The following is a 19,230-nucleotide window of genomic DNA, read 5'->3' as shown; positions in this document are numbered from 1 at the left end:
GGGCCTAGGACATGATCCTGAGAAATAGTTGCAGTGATGTCCGGGATAAAAATAACTGATGTCCAACAACCATAGCATCTTTCTTTGTCTAGTATGACTCCAACCTTGTATGCATACGCCTCAGCTTCTCTGAATAGCAATTTGAAGTTTTATTTATTTTTTAAAAATATTCTGCTTTTCTATTTTTACCTCCAAATTGAATAACCTCATAGTTTTACATGTAACCCTGTCACTTAGTCTGTCTATTTCATTTTGTGATTGTGTTGTGTCCTTTTTACAATTTACAATCGCACCTATTATCGGCAGACTTGGATGTATTACTTCTAGTCACATTTTCTACATCACATATATACAGATTACAAAAGGTTTAGGCCCTAGCCTGATCCTTGTGACATTCCATTATTTGTATCCTTCCAACTTCTAAATCATCCTTTATCCCTACCTCTATTTCTGGCTGTTGACAAGTCCTCTATCCATGCTGCTATATTATACCTGACTCCATGAGCTCTTATCTTGCATAATCAACTATATGTTTGAGATCTTATTGATTGCCTTTTGGAGCTCCAAAAGACACTACAACTACTGACATCCCATTATCTTCCCTTTAGTTACATCTTCAAAAAGCTTGAATGAATGTGTGAAGCACACTTTCTGTTTTGTAAACTGTGATGACTTTGTCTGATCATACTTTGAATTTTGAACAGTCATGAGGATTTCCTTTGTAACAGATTCCAGTACTTTCTTGACAACTGATTTCAGGGGAAGAGGCCTCAAAATCCCTATTTTGTGTCACCCTCAATTCTTGGGAAGTGGTGTTTATATTTACTGACTTTCAACCCACTTAGACAATTTTGTAATTTAAGCATTTTGGAAAATTATAATTAGTGCCTCCATTATCTGTATAGCTACCTTTGTTTTAGAACCATACAATGTAATTTTTCTGGATAGATTGGTTTTTAGTCCCTTAAGCTTCTCCAATTCTTTTTCTCAGCTAGTATTAATTATCTTGGGTTCCTCACTCTTATTAGCCCTTTGATTATCATCTACTTTTGGTGTATAGCTTGTGTCTTCCACAGTGAAGATAAACACAAACACAAAATATTTGTTCAATGTTTGTGCTTTTACTTTATTCCCTCTCTGTCTCTAAGGGACCAATGTAAAGTTTATCTACTCTCCTCCTTTACGTAAACTTTTTAAAGGTATTAAAACCCTTTTTTTATTCCTGAAACCAGTTAATGAACTAACAATCCAGAGAATATGAATTTTGATGAAAAACAGGTTGCTCAGTGGATAGTCTTGGAGACAGTGCCTGACATACACAATGCTTGTTAGGAGAGTTAGAGTACTAGAAGAATAGGATTGGATTTGCGACACAGTGCTGCCGAATTAAGTTATTACAAAAATTTGGATATTGGAAGAATGGGCTTAAACAAGGAAGACAGCGTACAAGAGGAACTGTTCTGGATTGGAGATTAAGGAAGTCACAAGGATAGGCATCAAAAATAAGGATGAGAATACCAGATGGGCAAAACTCAATAGGATGTTAATGGTAGAGAAACAGGCAGCTATATAGAAATATGTGCAAATTGACAGACTCTAATTTGGTAAGATTCTGTCGACTCCAATCAACCATGAGGTTTTGCAATTCATGAACTGCAGGGATCTGGTGAGTTAGCTTTAATTAACTAACAGCAATAGCCTTTTGTGATGCAATCACTTTGAACACATACTGTACAATCTTTTTTGCACCCATACAAATTACCACGTTGTAGTTTTCCTTATGACCGATTCTTTTGTGCCTCAGTGACAGCCCTGGCAATTTTACCTTTGTACTGTGTAGCAATTTAATGAGACATGACATGATGTCAGGCAGTTTCCAACAGCCTGAATTCTCAGCTGCACAAACTGCACTTACATTTCCAGAAAAAAGGCTGGTGCAATTGGCTCTTGTATCACTTTCCTTGTGGCTTTATTCTTTGCATCAACAGAAGACAAAGCTTTTCTTCTACCTTGGTGTGCATTACAGGAGATCAGGTATTCCTTTTATTCCCTATTTTTCTGTGAGGCTCTTCCACTCTCTCTGGTGATACAACACTATTTGTGAAATTTTAGTGGATTATTTAAGCGTGTAAGGCAACACAAATACACACAAATCTGAGCACTGTGCCGCTGGATAGACACAAAGAACATTAATTATGCCTTATATTCACCCTCCATAACCTAAGATGATGGAGTAATTAATTGATGGAGTAATTAATTAATTCCAATTGTAATCTTGCCTTATCTCCATTAGCTTTCAACAATTAAATCAGAGAAAGATAGGATTCAGGTACATCCATTAATCCCATCCCAACAAATATACTCACCTTAAAAAAACAACAGGAACTGTTGGAGAAACTCAATAGGTCTGGCAGCATCAGGGGAGAGAGAATCAGAGTTAATGTTTTGAGTCTGATATGACTTTCTTAAGAACCGAAAGGAATTAAAAATGTTTTAAAATACTTTTGACAGAAGTCGAGGAGTTGGTAAAGAGACACAGTGCAAAAGACAAAAAGGTTCTTTATGGTGGTGAAAGAGAAAAAGTGATGTAAATGATATAAAATAAGGTGTGAAAGGGAGGAAATGGGTTCTGTTTACTGAGAGCAAAGTAAGCTGAAAATGTGTTGCTGGAGAAGCGCAGCAGGTCAGGCAGCATCCAGGGAACAGGAGAATCGACGTTTCGGGCATAAGCCCTTCTTCAGGAGGGCTTATGCCCGAAACGTCGATTCTCCTGATCCCTGGATGCTGCCTGACCTGCTGCGCTTCTCCAGCAACACATTTTCAGCTCTAATCTCCAGCATCTGCAGACCTCACTTTCTCCTGAGAGCAAAGTAAGCAAAACACAAGGCTTGAAGGGGTATCAGGTAAAATGCAAAAAAATGGAGAACAGACATCATGCAGTCATGCTCTGAAGTTGAGGAATTCAACATTGTTGCTTAGAAATTGTAAAGGGCCCAAGTGGAAAATGAAGTTTTGTTCCATCAGCTTGCATCATTGGATCTTTGCAGCAAACTCATGACAGATATGTTAACATAAGAGCTAGATGTCTTATTGAAATGGCAAGCATCTGGAAGGTCAGTATCATTCCTACAGGCAGAGCACAAGTGTTTCGTAAAGTGATCATCCAGTCTGCCTTAGGCCTTAATAGTATTAAAAAAATGTGAGAAGCGAATATAGTGAACTAGATCGAAAGATCATGATTCAGAGATGCCGGTGTTGGACTGGGGTGTACAAAGTTAAAAATCACACAACACCAGGTTATAGTCCAACAGATTTAATTGGAAGCACTAGCTTTCGGAGCGACGCTCCTTCATCACAATCACCTGATGAAGGAGCGTCGCTCCGAAAGCTAGTGTGCTTCCAATTAAACCTGTTGGACTATAACCTGGTGTTGTGTGATTTTTAACTTAGATCGAAAGAAGTCTCTTTTACATTGGCAACACTCCCTTTGACACATTAATTTATACTCATTTTACATCTTGGGTGACTGACTGTGTGAAGTTTGCACATTCTCCCCATGTCTGCGTGGGTTTCCTCTGGGTGCTCCGGTTTCCTCCCACAATCCAAAGATGTGCTGGTCAGGTGAATTGGTCATGCTAGTCAGGGGTAAATATGGGGAATGGGTCTGGGTGGGTTACTCTTCAGAGGGTCGGTATGGACTTGTTGGGCTAAAGGGCCTGTTTCTATACTGTAGGCAATCTAATCTAATCTAATCATTTTTTCTCTTTCACTACTATAAACCACCCTTTATCTTATGCAGTGGGCCTCTATGCTACCGGTTTCCTTTGCTCCCTCCTCCAATCCTGTCAAAAACACAAAGAAACATTTCTAACCCCTTTCAGTTCTGATGAAGAGTCATATTGGACTCTCAACTTTAACACTGTTTTTCTCTTTTCACAGATGCTGCCAGACCTGCTTACTATCTGTAACATTCTTTGTGTTTCAGATTTCCAGCATCTGCAGTGTTGTTCTTTTATTTGAGATACATTCACCTGACAATTTGTTCCAGTGAAGTCACTCACCTAGCATTCCCACCCCAGCAGCAATACTCATCCTCTGATCCCACTACCAACAGATATACTCACCCATTGATACTGCCTCAACAGAGACATTTACCTGGCAATCTGTCCCAATGTAGACAGTAACCCAAAAATTGCACCTCGACAGTGACACTTATTCACTAACCCCAGCCTAACCGAGATACTTACCCAACATTCTTACTTCAAAAGAGACACTTATTGTGCCCCAACAGATACTGTCACCCACCAATCCCACGCCAACAGAAATACTCATCTGGAAATTCTGTCCTGTGAACTACCCTCCCCCATGGAGACACTCACCCAGCAATTTTTCCCTAGAGGGGAGGGGAGGAGAAACCTTTGCACTTAGACAGTTGTTAGTTCCTGCAACATTTTACCTGAAAAGGAAATAAACCTATTTTGATATATAATTTTTAAAGTGAAGTTGCCTTTATTCTTGAGGAAGGGGAACTTATGAATGTTATGGACAAAAAGTGGATATGTGTGACTAAGTGTGCCCACTCTCTCAAAAGCAAAGCACAGGCATGTTTGGCCAAAGAGTCTCCTTCTGTGCTGTCAGTTTCTATGATCCTATGATCAAAAACACTCTATTTCTTTCATGTGTTTCCCCTTTGCTGTTTGATTTTTTTTCCCCATAGGTACTGCTATCCTAAGAATGGGGCATCAACTCAGCATATTCCTGTGACACCATCAGTACTGCCCACCGAACTTGGGAAAATAGTTCAAATAGTGCCAGTGAAATCAGTAACAACTGTGCATGCAATGACATGTCAACACATGACATCATCTTAAATATTCCCACCCTCTACACAGCACATCATTCCTGGCATTTCCATCCTCGACATAGCATCCCTAATATTCCTGCCCTCTGCGTATCACATCAAGCAAAATATTTCTGTCCTGTAGAGATAACATTTATAGGAAACACTCCAGTATTTTACATTCTATATCACAGATAACCCAGATATTTCCATCTCACTTTAAATTTCTTTATTTCTTGACTGAAAATGAGGATTTGGGAATCTGAGATGGAAACTGCTTGGACTGTAGCTGTTGGATTTTAAGGTCTTTCACAAGTAAGGCTGATGGACATCTGGTTGAAGTTAACACTGATGTTCCCAGCAGACTTTTTAAAAAAATGCTGCTTTAAACAAATGAATATCCATTTCAACCACACTCAAGACGTTTAATGCTTTTTGAAGCAGTTCTCGTGTGCCTCATTTAAACAGATCACATTCTGTTGAATTTAGTTGAACTGAACTGAATTCTCTCTTCCCCAATATGGTATGGTCTCTCACCTTCTTTATCCAGAGCATGTGTCAAATAGTAAATCTTGATAGAAAGAAGATTAACACAACAAATTTGGATACATTATACCCTGCCTCCTCTTCCATGTTGTTAATATAGAAACTAGGGCTGACCCACTCATTACATCTTTCCAAGCCGAAAAAGACCTATTAATCCAGACTCTGTGTCATCTGTGTGTTGACCAATACTCAATCCATACTCATATATTACTCCCAAACTAAGAGTTCCTATCTTTTGAAATAATGTTTTATCTAGCACCTTATCAAATGCCTTCTGAACATGCAAATACACTACAAAATCATATTCCCTCTCTTTGATTGTGTTAAACTTTCCTAAGTGTTCTGCTATTTCTACCTTAATAATGGACTCTAGCATTTTCCCAGGTAAGCATTTCACTGATATAGAGTTAGGATCACATTGGATCTCCACCAAAGAAACCAGCCATTCAGCCACATCAGTCCATGCCAGTGTTTCAACTTCACTTGAACTTCCTTCTATGTTTCCTCACGTGAATCTGCGATTGTAATTTAAGAGGATACAGGGATTTTTCAGTGTGGTTTGGATGGGCAGAGGGAGTGGACAAATGCCTGGCAGATGCAATATAATATGGATAAATGTGAGGTTATCCACTTTGTCACCAAAAAGAGGAAGGCAAGTTATTACTTCACTAGCTTGGAGATAGTGAGGACTGCAGATGCTAGAAAGTCAGAGTTGATAAATGTGGATGTGGAAAAAGCATAGCAGGTGCTGAGAAATATTTCTCAGCCCCCTTCTCTCTTCCCAGTCCTGATGAAGAGTCCTGCCTGAAACATCCACTCTCCTGCTCCTCTGATACTGCTTGACCTGCTATGTTTTTTTCCAGCTTCACAATGTATCAACTCTGGCATCAGTCACTGTAATTGAGAAGGGTAATGTTCAACATGGCTTTAGATGTCTTTGTGCACCAGTTGCTGAAAATAAACACACAGGTGCAGCAGGCAATGAAAAAACAAACTGTATGTTGACTTTTGTAGTAAGAGGATTTGAGCACAAGAATAATTCTTCAAGCATTGGTGAGGCCACACCTGGAATACTGTGTGCAGTTTTGGTCTCCTTATCTGAGGAAGGATGTTCTTGCAATGGAGGAAGTGCAGCGAAGGTTTATCAGATTGATTCCTGGTGTGCCAGGACTGATGCATGAGGAGACATTGAGCCAGTTAGGATTGTATTCATTAGTATTTAGAAGAGTGAGAAGGGATCTCATAGAAAATAATAAAATTCTAACAGGACGAGACAGGTCAGTTGCAGGATTGAGGTGAGGAGAAATTTCTTCACCCAGAATGGAGTGAGTCTATTGAATTCACCACCACAGAAGGTGCTTGAGGCCAAAATATTGTGTTTTCATGAAGGAGGTAAACACAGCTCTTGTGGCTAAAGGGATGAAGGCATATGGGGAGAGGGTGGAATTAGGTTGTCAAGTTTGATGATCAGACATGACCATATTGAATGGCAAAACAGACTTGATTGGATCAAATGGCTTATTCCTGTTCCTAACTATGTTTCTATGTTTATAGTAGTTCATTCCCTTCTCCCTCATATGGTTGTCTAGCTTCCCCTTAAAAGCATCTACAGTTTCCTCTTCAACCACTCTCTGTGATTGTCCAAATTCTTACCACTCTTTGGCTAAAGAGTGCAATAGGGTTAGGGTTCACCATTCGATTTCATGGTAATTATTTTATATGATCTTCCCTGCTTGAGAAAACGTTCTAATCCGCTCTTCCTAAATCAGACTTTTCAAAATTTTAAAGATCTCTATTAGGTCACCCCAAGCCTTTTTTCAAGAATAAAGATATCCAGCCTGCCAATCCTTTCCTGATGCATTTCTGATATTGTACTGCTCCATCTATATCCTTTTCAGAATATGACAACCAGGACTGCATGAAGTACTTGAAATGTATTCCAATCAAGATTCAGTGCAGGTTTAGCACAGTTAATTCTCTTCTTAAAAGAAAGCACTGTTTTTTGTTGATGACCTTGCCAACTGGTGAAGCAACTTTTAGTGATTAATGTGCTTGTTCTCAGAGATCCCTTTATTTTTTATCTTAACTGGACTTTCATTTTCCGAGTGATAAATGACCTCCCTTTTTCTTCCTGTCAAGATGAACAATGTAATATTATCTGTTGAATTCGGGCTGTAGCTTCTTCCCTAAGACATGATGCTTGATTGGTCCAAATCTATTCTTTTCTGACTGTTTTCTGTTCCCAAACAATAAACAAGGGTGCAAAATCTTGAGAATGCATAGCCAATCACAACCGACTCTTACCTTGCTATCAAAAGGTTGGCATGAGCAGAGCTCCATCTAACCTGCTCATTAAAAAACAACATGCTCCCAAGTGCATCACCTAAATGGTGATATTATCCATCTATACAATATCATTTTTATTTCATTTGCAACATTTCCAGTTACTCTCCTAAAGGTCTAAACATCTAGTGCCTATTCCTGCATTTCCTCACTTCACCCATGATATAACTCATTGACCACCCCTTGGAATATTTGACAACCATATTCTCAGTTACAGTTATTGCACTCTTGCCTCAAGGAAATATCAGGGGAGTGGAGATAGGGACCCACACTTTGATCCATAACATCAGAATTCTGCTATCACAATAACTGAGATATTGTTTTATCGAAAAAGATTAACTGAAATAGCTAACTGTTGTGTGTTCGCAGAATCACATAAAAAGCTTAAACTTGAGGTCCCCTGGAAGTGGGCAGGAGTACAGAGATAAAATCACAGCCCCTCTGACACAATCCCACTTTTGTGGCATTTTCTTGGTTGCAGGATCATTAGTGGACAGGTTTCTCATTCAGAGCAGAGGGCACTCAATTTCTATAATTTTACAATTAATGTAGAACAGTATCTAAGCTGAAGGAATTTATGTCTCTCGAATAATTTATACCTAATACCACTGTACAAATGGAATCTAATCAAAATGTCCAGATGGTTAAATGTGCAATAATCGATACCTGTTGGTGAGTTCCAGGAATCTAATTAGGGGACTTAAATTATATGATGAACAGTAATTGTGCTGTGCTGTGGCTAATCATTCTTCATAAATGTATTTTCAGAATTCTTTCCGTGGATTATTTATTTTGAAAGTCAGGCACTGCTTGACAATTCTTGGAATAAACCTTGAATACATTAGCAGCTGTTGCTACAGGACTGAATAACAACGAGGATTGCAAGCTTTGATCAAGAAGTGAGTGGGAGGAATGCAGCTATTTGAGTATGAGTAATATAAGAGATAATGATCTGTGTACATGTTGACAATAAGCATTTCATGCTCAGTCACCATGTTATTATTTACTGGTAAAAGTCAATGGAATTTGCTCTGTGCCTCCAAGCCCACCCACCCAAACCTTGTGAACAATGCACTCGACAGGTCTGAGCAGCGTCGAACACCTAATTATTGTGATTGCCACCAATATATTGTGTGGACTTATTTCCCTGCTCCCAAATTTTGGATCAAGCTGACCAAGTTCAAGTGCTCTGAGTCTCATTTGTACTTGTCATAGAGTCATGCAGCCTAGAAACAGCCCTGATGCTCAGTGTGTGTCTACCGACCAATAAACACCAAGCTACAATAATCCCATTTACCTGCACTTGGCCCATAAACTATTGTGTTCAATTCCAGGATATCAGTTGATGAAGGAGAAAACTGGAGCCAGTGTTTGAACACATTTATTTAGAGTTACTCATCATGGCATTTACCTCCTAACCCAACAACTACAGTTTTAGTCCATCTTTACCAGGGTCTCAAGTGCATACTCAGTTAATGCCCATGACCTGTGTATATCAAACATAAGGGAGGCATATCAGCATCAGTTTGATATTCCAAAAGTTTTGATAGATATATTGTTAGGAGGGACTATGATAAGGACTGCTTCAATGTTTACAGAATATTGATAACTCAAATATTTAACTTCTTGCTCCATCTTGCCATTGTTCTGATGCTGTTTAATTAGGATCATTGCCAACAATATACCCTATTTCTGTTCGTGGACCAACTGATTGATATAAGGCAGATGTAACGTCTGCTGTGACAGCAAATCTTTCCAGTCATTCAACTGTCATGTGAAGTACTTACTGGCATTATTTTAATTGGGAAAATTTAAACCGGCTGTTGACAAAGTAACCAATTCACTCAATTCTTCATCAAATAAATCACACAAAATCCAACTTTACATCCACGGCCATGATCAATTTTGCTTTTATTAGCTTAGGTAGAAAATCATTTGTGATTGCAAAGTGGTTTTGGATTGGTGACATGCATTTTAAACCATTATTAGTCACCCTGTTTGAACATGCAATGACACACCTCAACCATAAATTGCCCTTGTGGAGAGATGAGCATGTTCTGGATTAGTGGTGCTGGAAAAGCACAGCAGTTCAGGCAGCATTGGAGGAGGAGTAAAATTGACGTTTTGGGCAAAAGCCTATTCCTGATGAAGGGCTTTTGCCCGAAACATCGATTTTACTGCTCCTCGGATGCTGCCTGAACTGCTGTGCTTTTCCAGCACCACTAATCCAGAATCTGGTTTCCAGCATCTGCAGTCATTGTTTTTACCTGGGAGATGAGCATGAACATTTTTCAATTATTTTGATTACTACCAACTTTATGTGGACCCAGTAAGTGGGAATGTAGCAGGTGCAAGAACTTGCCTAACTGCAAGCACTTAATATGCTTTGTGACAAGTAATTTTACAATTAAATTCCTGGAAGTATATCTGTAAATAACACAGGATTCATTTTCCCCTCTTCTTCTAATAACTTCCGTTACTTGAGCTGGTGGCTTAAAGTGTGAGAACACATTATGATGTTTCTTCTTTATTACTACTTTCCTTGTCGTTCTTGAGTGTGTGAAAGAAGAAAAGTGTAGGGATAGAACTGTGGTGAAGGGAGTGCGGAAAGGCAGGATGTGAGGAGAAGAATTAAGTCTAAGGACCCTGTCAACTATGCCATTGTTCACACCTCAACCATAGCTGTACCAGTTATGATAACCAGTTTCCCTCAACAGTACAAACACATGCAAACAAGTTGTTACTCAATGATTAGGTTCTTCTCCTCCAGTTGTGCACCACCTTGTCCTACAAGAGAGAGACAAGTGAATAGTAGAGTGTATTGCAATGTGTTTGTAATGTAGCTTTCATTGTATGAGAGTGAATTGGGTGTGAGACAGTAGCGTTAAATATATGATGGTACTGTGACACACTTGGGACTATTTGATTGATATTATTGGTAAGTGAGTAGTGAGGATGTGGAACTGACCAATACCTGAGACTTTGGTACATTTGTAGGATATAGCATCTTAAAAGGGCTTTTCTGGCATAGTGTTAGTGTCCCTGTCTCTGAGCCAGAAGTGGAGATGTCTGCCTTTGCTAAAAACATGTGTCATAGCATGTTGATTTAAAATATCTTTAAGCCTATGAAAATACAAACACTGATCATAACCAATTGTACTAGGTAATTCAACTGTACATAACACCACATCCAGGTCCTCAGGGCTGGAGCCCTGGCATTGACTGCCAATGCAATCTTGACCTCCTGTCTTTTAATAATTTATTTGGAGCATTTGTACACTGTGAATTGAGCATACCTCAATTCCTCTGCATTTTTTGCATCAAGACCTGAAAGAGGCATGGAGCTTCTTTCTGTCATGCAATGTTATTAATGTGTCCCTCATGAGAAATGGAAGCATAGAAACTTGAAACAGGAATAGATCATTTGGCCCATTGAACCTGCTCTGCCATTCATTATAACTGTGGCTGATCCTCTGCCTCAAAACCATGTTCCCACTTAGTCTCCATAGCCCTTGATGCCTTTAATATCTAAAAAAAAAATTAATCTCTTTCTTGAATACATTCAGTGACCTAGCCTCCTGTGATAACAGATTCCACAGGTTGACCACCCTCTGAAATGTTCCCTTATCTCAGTCCTGAATTGTTTATCCCATATCATAAGACTGTGACCCCAGGTTCCATATTCCCCAACCGGAGGAAACATCCTCCCTGTATCTAGCCTACTCAGCCCTGATAGAATTTTACACATTTCAATTAGATCTCCTCTCATTCTTCTAAACACTAGAATATACAGGCCCAGTTGAAACAATTTATCCTCGGTCGTGCCATCTGCAGTATCAGCCTTCGTGGCACTCCCTCTATGTCTTCTCCGAGGTAGGGAAACCAGGGCTGTACACCATACTCCAGGTGTACTCAAGGCCCTGAATAACTACAGGAGGACATCCCTACCTCTGAACTCAAAGGCCCTTGCAATGACTGCCAATCTACTATTTGCTTTCCTAGCTGCCTGTTAAGCATCACTGACTAGTACACAAGGCCACCCTGATCCCTTTATACATAACTAATATACCACCATTTCTGTTTTCCAGTACCTACTGCAATTACTTCTGCTTCAGATAGCATGAATATTTTTGAATCACGATAACAAGCACATTTAGCATTTGCTGCACACAACATTTGTTTAAATTAGTAAACACTATGAGGTTTCCTTGCTGCCAGAATCAGAAGCCATGGGTGTACAGTAGTCCTACATTGTGAACACATTTTGTTTTGGTGTTGCCAAATTTCATGATCCTTGCATTCTTGCCAGATAATTATCAGTTTTAAGCAAATTCATGAATTATTCATGCTTGATTGTATCTTCATTGCTCCTGGTCAAACCTATGAACATGTTGGTACATGCAGCTATGTTGAGTTACAATGAAATTTGTAACACAGACAGGCATAATTATAAAGCAGTGAATAAACAGTGAGCAGATCCCTTCTCTACTAACAATGTTGTGTAACATGTAGAAATATTTCACGTGTTGTCTAGCTAATTCTTTTCATTAAGACTACAATTCAGGCAGAGCGCAAGTGTGTGACATCTATTATTGGCCTAGTGAAGGCCCCAAATGCAAATAGACAGTTTAGACTGCTGAAGGGTTAGGCTGCTCTGTTTCTTTCGAGGACATTCTCAGTGCTGTTGCACTGTAATAGAGCAGCATTGGACCACTTGCACAAATAAATCTTTGTAGCTAAAGGCACAGCAACTTCTGGAATATTCTAATAACTCTGTCCTTAGAAATTAAGGCAGTGCTTCCATGGTAGGTTGGAAGATACATTTTGATGGTCATTGAGAAACGTGTTCTGCTGATAGTTGAGGATGCTCTTTGCTTATCATCTGGGAGATGCATTCTGCTTGTTAGTAGGGGGTGGGGCTGGATGACCAGTTTGGGAAAGGACACTGCTGATCAGTTGGGAGCCGTCTTCTGAATGGATATGCTCTGCTGATCAATTGGGAATGTTTTCTGTTGGTCAGTTGGGGGTAAGGCTATACTAGTCATTGTGGGAATGAGCTCTATTAGTTAGATACCTCACCTTTAAGTAATTCCTTAAAACCAACTTCTCTGAAACCTTTGCTACTCTGCCCCTGGTCAAAATGTCAGTGGAGTAGGATGCTCCAACTGGAGCTCCTCCGCTCCTTCTGTTCATTTCCTATTTCCTTCTCTTTTTTTCCCCTTCTTAATGCTTTCCTCTGATGTAGAGCAGGCTGGAGGCATGGAGCAGAGCGGGTAAGAGGCCCAATTGAATGCAGGAACAGCCAGCAGGCCGCGAGTGGAGTGGGAATGGCTAGCGGGATGGAGGCCGGAGAAGAGCAGGGACGGCTAGATGGATGGAGGCCCAAGTGGAGTGAGATTGGCCAGTGGGACCCAGGCCTGAGCGGAGCAGGGACAGCCAGTGGGACCCAGGTCTGAATGGAGCAGGGACAGTCAGTGGGACCCAGGCCTGAGCAGAGCAGGGACAGCTGGTGGGACTGAGGCCTCAGCGGAACAGGGACGGCCAGTGGGACCCAGGCCTGAGCAGAGTAGGGACAGCCAGTGGGACAGAGGCCTGAGTGGAGTAGGGACAGCCAGTGGGACAGAGGCCTGAGTGGAGCAGGGATGGCCAGTGGGACAGAGGCCTGTGCGGAGCAGGGACAGCCAGTGGGCTGGAGGCTTGAGTGGAGCAGGGACGGCCAGTAGGACCCAGGTCTGAGCAGAGCAGGGACAGCCAGTTGGACAGGCCTGAGAGGAGCAGGGACGGCCAGTGGGACTCAGGCCTGAGCGGAGCAGGGACGGCCAGTTGGACTCAGGCCTGAGCGGAGCAGGGACGGCCAGTAGGACTCAGGCCTGAGCGGAGCAGGGACGGCCAGTAGGACCCAGGCCTGAGCGGAGCAGGGACGGCCAGTAGGACCCAGGCCTGAGCGGAGCAGGGACGGCCAGTAGGACCCAGGCCTGAGCGGAGCAGGGACGGCCAGTGGACTGCAAGTTTGAGTGGAGCAGGGACGGCCAGTGATTCTGAGGCTTGAGTGGAGCAAGGACGGCCAGTGGGACCGAGTCTGAGTGGAACAGGGATGGCCAGTAGGCTGGAGGCTTGAGCGAACCAAGAAGGTTGTTGGACTGGGGACTGGTGAAAGTGGTCAGTGGCTTACGAGCCCAGTCAGACCACATGGGTGCACCTGTGCTGATCTTCTGAAGGCTCTTTATAGAAAGACTGTAACGTTTATCTTTTCAACCTTATTTCTCATTTTTCTAACTTATACTACGAATTACTGTAAGTAATGTAACTTTTTCCTTTTTTGTTTATTTCGTTATGTTGTACCTAAGATCTGTACCTAGGTACTTTGTACCTAAGATGGCGCCATGTGGGGACACACTATAAACTTTTCACTCTAATAATTTTACTGTATATATAAATGACACACCTATAATCATATTATCTGTTTTTGTATTTCTTGCTAACTTTCTGGCTCAGTAGTTAGCACTGCTGCCTCATAGCACCAGGATCCCAGGTTCGATTCCAGCCTCGGGCAACTATCTGTGTGGAGTTTGCACATTCTCCCCGTGTCTGCGTGCGTTTCCTCCGGGTGCTCCGGTTTCCTCCCACAGTCTAAAAATGTGCAGGTTAGGTGAATTGGCCATGCTAAATTGCCCATAGTACTAGGTGCATTAGTCAGAGGGAAATAGGTCTGGGTGGGTTACTCTTTGGAGGCTCAGTGTGCACTTGTTGGGCCAAAGGGTCTGTTTCCACACTGTAGGGAATCTAATCTAATCTAATCAAATACTAATTTCCACTAATTACTAAATTTACATTTAGTAAATGTGTTGCTTTTTAAATATTCTGTCCTCAAATATTCTACCCTTAACAGAATTGTCCATTTCTAAATTATTTTAATTTGATACCATCATTAACTTCTTTAATTAGCTACAGGTGGAGCATCCTTCACTGGAATGTATCTTTGTTGAGTGTTATGAAATATCCCATTAAATAGCTGCACATCTACTGACCTGTCCTTTAACCTAATTTCCCAAATTTACTTCAGCCAGCTCTGTGCTTATTAGGATTAATCATGAGTCTTAGACAGTCCTTTCTCCCTCAAACTGAATGGAAAACTCAATTATATCATAATCACTAGTGCATTGAGGTGCCTTTATTATTAGGTCATTGATTAATCGAGAACAAAGTACAAAGAAAATTACAGCACAAGGACAGACCCTTCAGCCCTCCAAGCCTGTGCCGATCCAGATCCTCTAACAAAACTTGTTGCCTATTTTCTAAAGACCTGTATTCCTCTGCTCCCTGCTCATTCATGTATCATTCAGATACATCTTATCGTGCCTCCTCTGGCAGCATGTTCCAGACACCCATCGCCCTCTGCATAAAGAACTTTCCACGCATATCTCCCTTAAACGTTGCCCCTCTCACATTAAACTCAAGACCCCAAGTAATTGACTCCACCACTCTTCTTGCTATCCACTCTATATATACAAAATTTTGTAGACCTCAATCATGATTTTGTAGACCTCAATCAGGTCCCCCCTCAACCTCCGTCTTTCTAATGAAAATAATCCTAACATACTCAACCTATCTTCATAGCTAGCGCCCTTCATACCCGGCAACATCCTGGTGATCCTCCTCTGCACCCTCTCCAAAGCATCCACATTCTTTTGGTAATGTGGCGACCAGAACTGTACGCAGTATTCCAAATGTGGCCGAAACAAAGTCCTATACAACCATAACATAACCTGCCAACTCTTGTACTCAATACCCTATCCGATGAAAGAAAGCATGCCATATTTCTTCTTGATCATTCTGTTGAACTGCGTTGCCACCTTCAGGGAACAATGGACCTGAGCACTCAGATCTCTCTGTACATCAATTTTCCCAGGGTTTTTCCATTTATCGTATAGCTTGCTCTTGAATTGGACCTTCCAAAATACATCACCTCACATTTGCCCGGATTGAACTTCATCTGCCATTTCTCTGCCCAATTCTCCAATCTATCTAATCCTGTCACGTTTCACAGTACCATATCTAGAATAGCTTTCTTTCTGGTTGGCTGTAGAACAAGATGCTCTAGGAAACTGTCCCAAGAAAACCCTGAACTCATCTTCCAAGCTGACCTTGCAAATTTGTCCCAAATTAATCCCAACTCTCTTGTCTTCTATTAGCTACCTGATCTTTTATCCATGCTTACGGTTCTACCACCCACACTATGGACTCTTATCTTATGAGATAGCCTAATGTGTGGCATCTTATCAAATACCCTCTGTAAATCCATATATACCATATATACACACCATTGCTTCCCTTTATCTATCCTGCTTTGTTATTTCCTTAAAGAATTCCAGAAAATTTGTCAGGCATGATTTTCCCTTCATGATGCTGTGCTGATTTTGCTTGATTGTACTATGCATTTCTAAATACTCTGCTGTTAAATCCTTTAGAATAGATTCTAATATTTTCCCAATAACATTCATTAAATTAACTGACCTATACTTATCAGTTTTTGTTTCCTTCTCTTTTTAAATAAAGGCGTAACATGATAGTTTTCCAAGTCTCTGTGATTTTTCCAGAGTCTAAGGATTCCTAGAAAACTGCTCCCAGTGCATTCACTAACTCTTTAGCTATTTCCTTAAATTCTAGAATCTTAGAATCCCTACAGTGTAGAAGCAGACCATTCGGCCCATTGAGTCTATACCAACTCTTTGAAAAGAATCTGACCTGGCCCACCCCCACTACCCTATCCCTGTAACCCTTCATTTCCCATGGCTAATCCATCGAACCTGCACATCTGTGGACATGATGGATAATTTATCATGACCAATCTGCCTAATCTGCACATCTTTGTACTGTGGGAGGCAACTGGAGCACCAGGAGGAAACCCACACAGACATGGCTAGAACGTACAAACTCCCCACAGACAGTCATCTGAGTCTGGAATCAAACCCTCGTCCCTGGAACTGTGAGGCAACATTGCTAACCACTGAGGTGCCCATTTAGCATCTTAGGATACATCCCATCAGGTCCAGGGGACTTATCTGTCTTTTGACCCATTAATTTCTGTCACACTTTTCTTCTCTAGTGATTGTTATTGTACTTATTTCCTCTCCTCCTTTTGCCTCTTGGTGATGTGGGAATGCCAGTAGTTATTCTACTGTGAAGAATGAAGCAAAGTATTTATTCAATTACTTTTCTATTTTCTGGTTTCCCATTACTATTTCCCAGCTTCATTTTCTAAGAGGCCTATGTTCTCTTTGGCTATTTTCTTCCTTTTTATATATTTAAAGAAGCTGTCCATCTGATATTCCTCACAAGTTTACCCTCAAAGTTTATCTTCTCCCTCTTTTTTTTGGTTGCCTTTTGTTGGTTTCTGATTCTGCTTCTTGATCTTTACAATTGAGGTCATCTCTATTGTGCCAACTTCATCCTTCAGAGCTAACTTTCTTAGTTACTGATCCTCCAGGGATGTTGTTTACCTTTGAATATTGAGGTTGAGAACTTTATAATCTTGCAGCCAGACGTCTGTAATGTCTATCATTCTTTCAATTTGAGCTACCAATTCATCTATTTTGTTTCAAATGCAATGTGGATTTAGATACAGAGTCTTCAGTTCTGTTTGTATATTATTTCTATAATCCTAAGATTTCTGCTGGCACATTTTTAAGCTTGCGTGCTTTGTCTCTTCCTGCTACACGTTATCATAATTTCCCTGTTCGTCCTTTGCCTTTTTGTTTTGTCATCTCTCTTTAATTTATCATATTTTATTACACTTGATTCCTCACTCCTTCTATTTAGTTTAAAACCCTCTTTATTCTCCTAATTATTCAACTTTCCAGTACAATGATTCCAACAGGTTTCAGATGAAAACATCCCAGTGTACAGCTCCCATTTTCCCTAGTACGGTGCCAGTACTGATTTAATTAAAACCCATGTCTTCCACACCAATCTTTGAGCTTTGGATGTTAACTGTCTAATCTTATTTATCTTATTACAATTTGCTTGTGGTTCTGGGAGTAAACTAGGGAACATTCTCCTTTAGTTTTTTTCTCAATTTAACCCAGCTGGGGTCTAAGACTGGACATTTTGAACAGTTAGGGGGAGAACAGCAAAGAGGACCAGCAAAAACAGACTGCTAGCCAAATAGCTCTCTGAAAGGTACCTGTCCATAATAAAAGTTGTGCAGCAGAAGACCGAAGAAAAGACAGCCCAGGAAAATACAGAGGAAATTCTACAAAGGAGAATCTACAGCTGGCTGGTTTTTTTGAAACATAATTTTTTTAATAAATCTTAATCAGGGTTTTTTTTCAGTTGGACCAGTATTGTAGAGTGGGTGGTAAAAGATAGGTTTAAGAGAAAAGAGTTGTAAATAGTTGTTGTTTTGGTGCTTCCTTTTGGACTTAAAGAATAAAATTGTTAAGTTTTTACTTTAATTAGTGAGATTGAGGATAGTTCTTTGTCTCTTGAAATTTAACAGATTACGGCGTGAGGTGATCTTCTCTTCTCTGTGTGTCGGTTTTAAATTAGCAGAGGGCTTTACCCCGTGTCGTAACACTTAAAAAAAGGTTTCTGAAAAATCACATCCATTGGTTTTCCTATTTATTCTACTGGTTATATCCTCAGAGAACTGCAGGAGATTTGTTAAGCATGGTTTGCCTTTCATAAGACCGTGCTCGCTTTGTCCAGTCCTGTTAATGCTTTCCAAATATTCTGTTGTCACATCCTGTGTGTCAGATGCCAGCATTTTCCCATGACTGATGTTGAGCTACCTGGTCTGTAATTTTTGTGTATTTTCTCTCTCTTCCTTTTTAAATAGTGAGGCTATATTTGCCACTTTCCAATCTGTAGGAGCTGTTCCAGAGTCTCTAGAACTTTGAAAGATGATCACCCATGCATCCAATGTTTCCAGGACCACTTTCTTGAGTACTCTGGATGGAGATTATCTGGCCTTGCTGATTTGTCAACCTTTAACTCCAATAATTTCCTCAGCACCAGTTTCTTATTAATACTGTATTTTTCTTTCCTTCAATGCTAGCCACATCCTGGACCATTGGTTCACTTACATTTTTGGAAGGCTACTTGTGCCATCATTTGTGAAGACAGAAGTAAAGTATATATTAAATTCTTCTGCCATTTTTTGTTATCTATTAGGATTTTTCCTGGCCTCTGACTGTAAGCAGTCTTTAAAGTTTTTACTAATCTTTCCCTTTTCTCACATTTATGGAAGCTTTCACAGTCACTTTCTATTTTCCCTTCAATTTTACTCTTGTACTGTATTTGTTGATCAAAATTTTGTCCTCTTTTGTTGAATTCTAAAATTCCAATCTTCAGACTTGCTGCTTATTCTGGCAAAATTATGCGCCTCCTCTTTGGATCTAATACTATCCCTAATTTAGAGTCAGAGTCATATAGCATGGAAACTTCCATCCAACTCATCCATGCCAACTAAGTTTCCCAAACTAAACTCTTCCCATTTGCCT

General features: G+C 40.4%; 1 protein-coding gene across 11 annotated transcripts in view; it reads left to right on the top strand.

Moving 5' to 3' along the window:
* Positions 1 to 19,230, top strand: part of LOC122560664 (ankyrin repeat and fibronectin type-III domain-containing protein 1-like) — a 931,085-nt gene that overhangs the window by 680,431 nt on the left and 231,424 nt on the right. The window contains exon 1 of one of the 11 annotated variants that reach the window (XM_087997837.1): positions 8,512 to 8,628. The exons of the other annotated variants lie outside the window; for them this stretch is intronic. The gene's annotated coding sequence lies outside the window, so the exon portion shown is untranslated. Of the gene's footprint in view, positions 1 to 8,511; positions 8,629 to 19,230 lie in introns of those variants that run through there. 11 annotated transcript variants of the gene reach the window in all.

The sequence above is a fragment of the Chiloscyllium plagiosum genome, unplaced genomic scaffold (assembly GCF_037043375.1).
Source record: "Chiloscyllium plagiosum isolate Xiang-an unplaced genomic scaffold, Cpla_swu_hap1 HiC_scaffold_20, whole genome shotgun sequence".
Taxonomy (NCBI): Eukaryota; Metazoa; Chordata; class Chondrichthyes; order Orectolobiformes; family Hemiscylliidae; genus Chiloscyllium; species Chiloscyllium plagiosum.
Note: the sequence above shows the minus strand (reverse complement) of the source record. Positions and strands in the feature narration are given on the sequence as shown.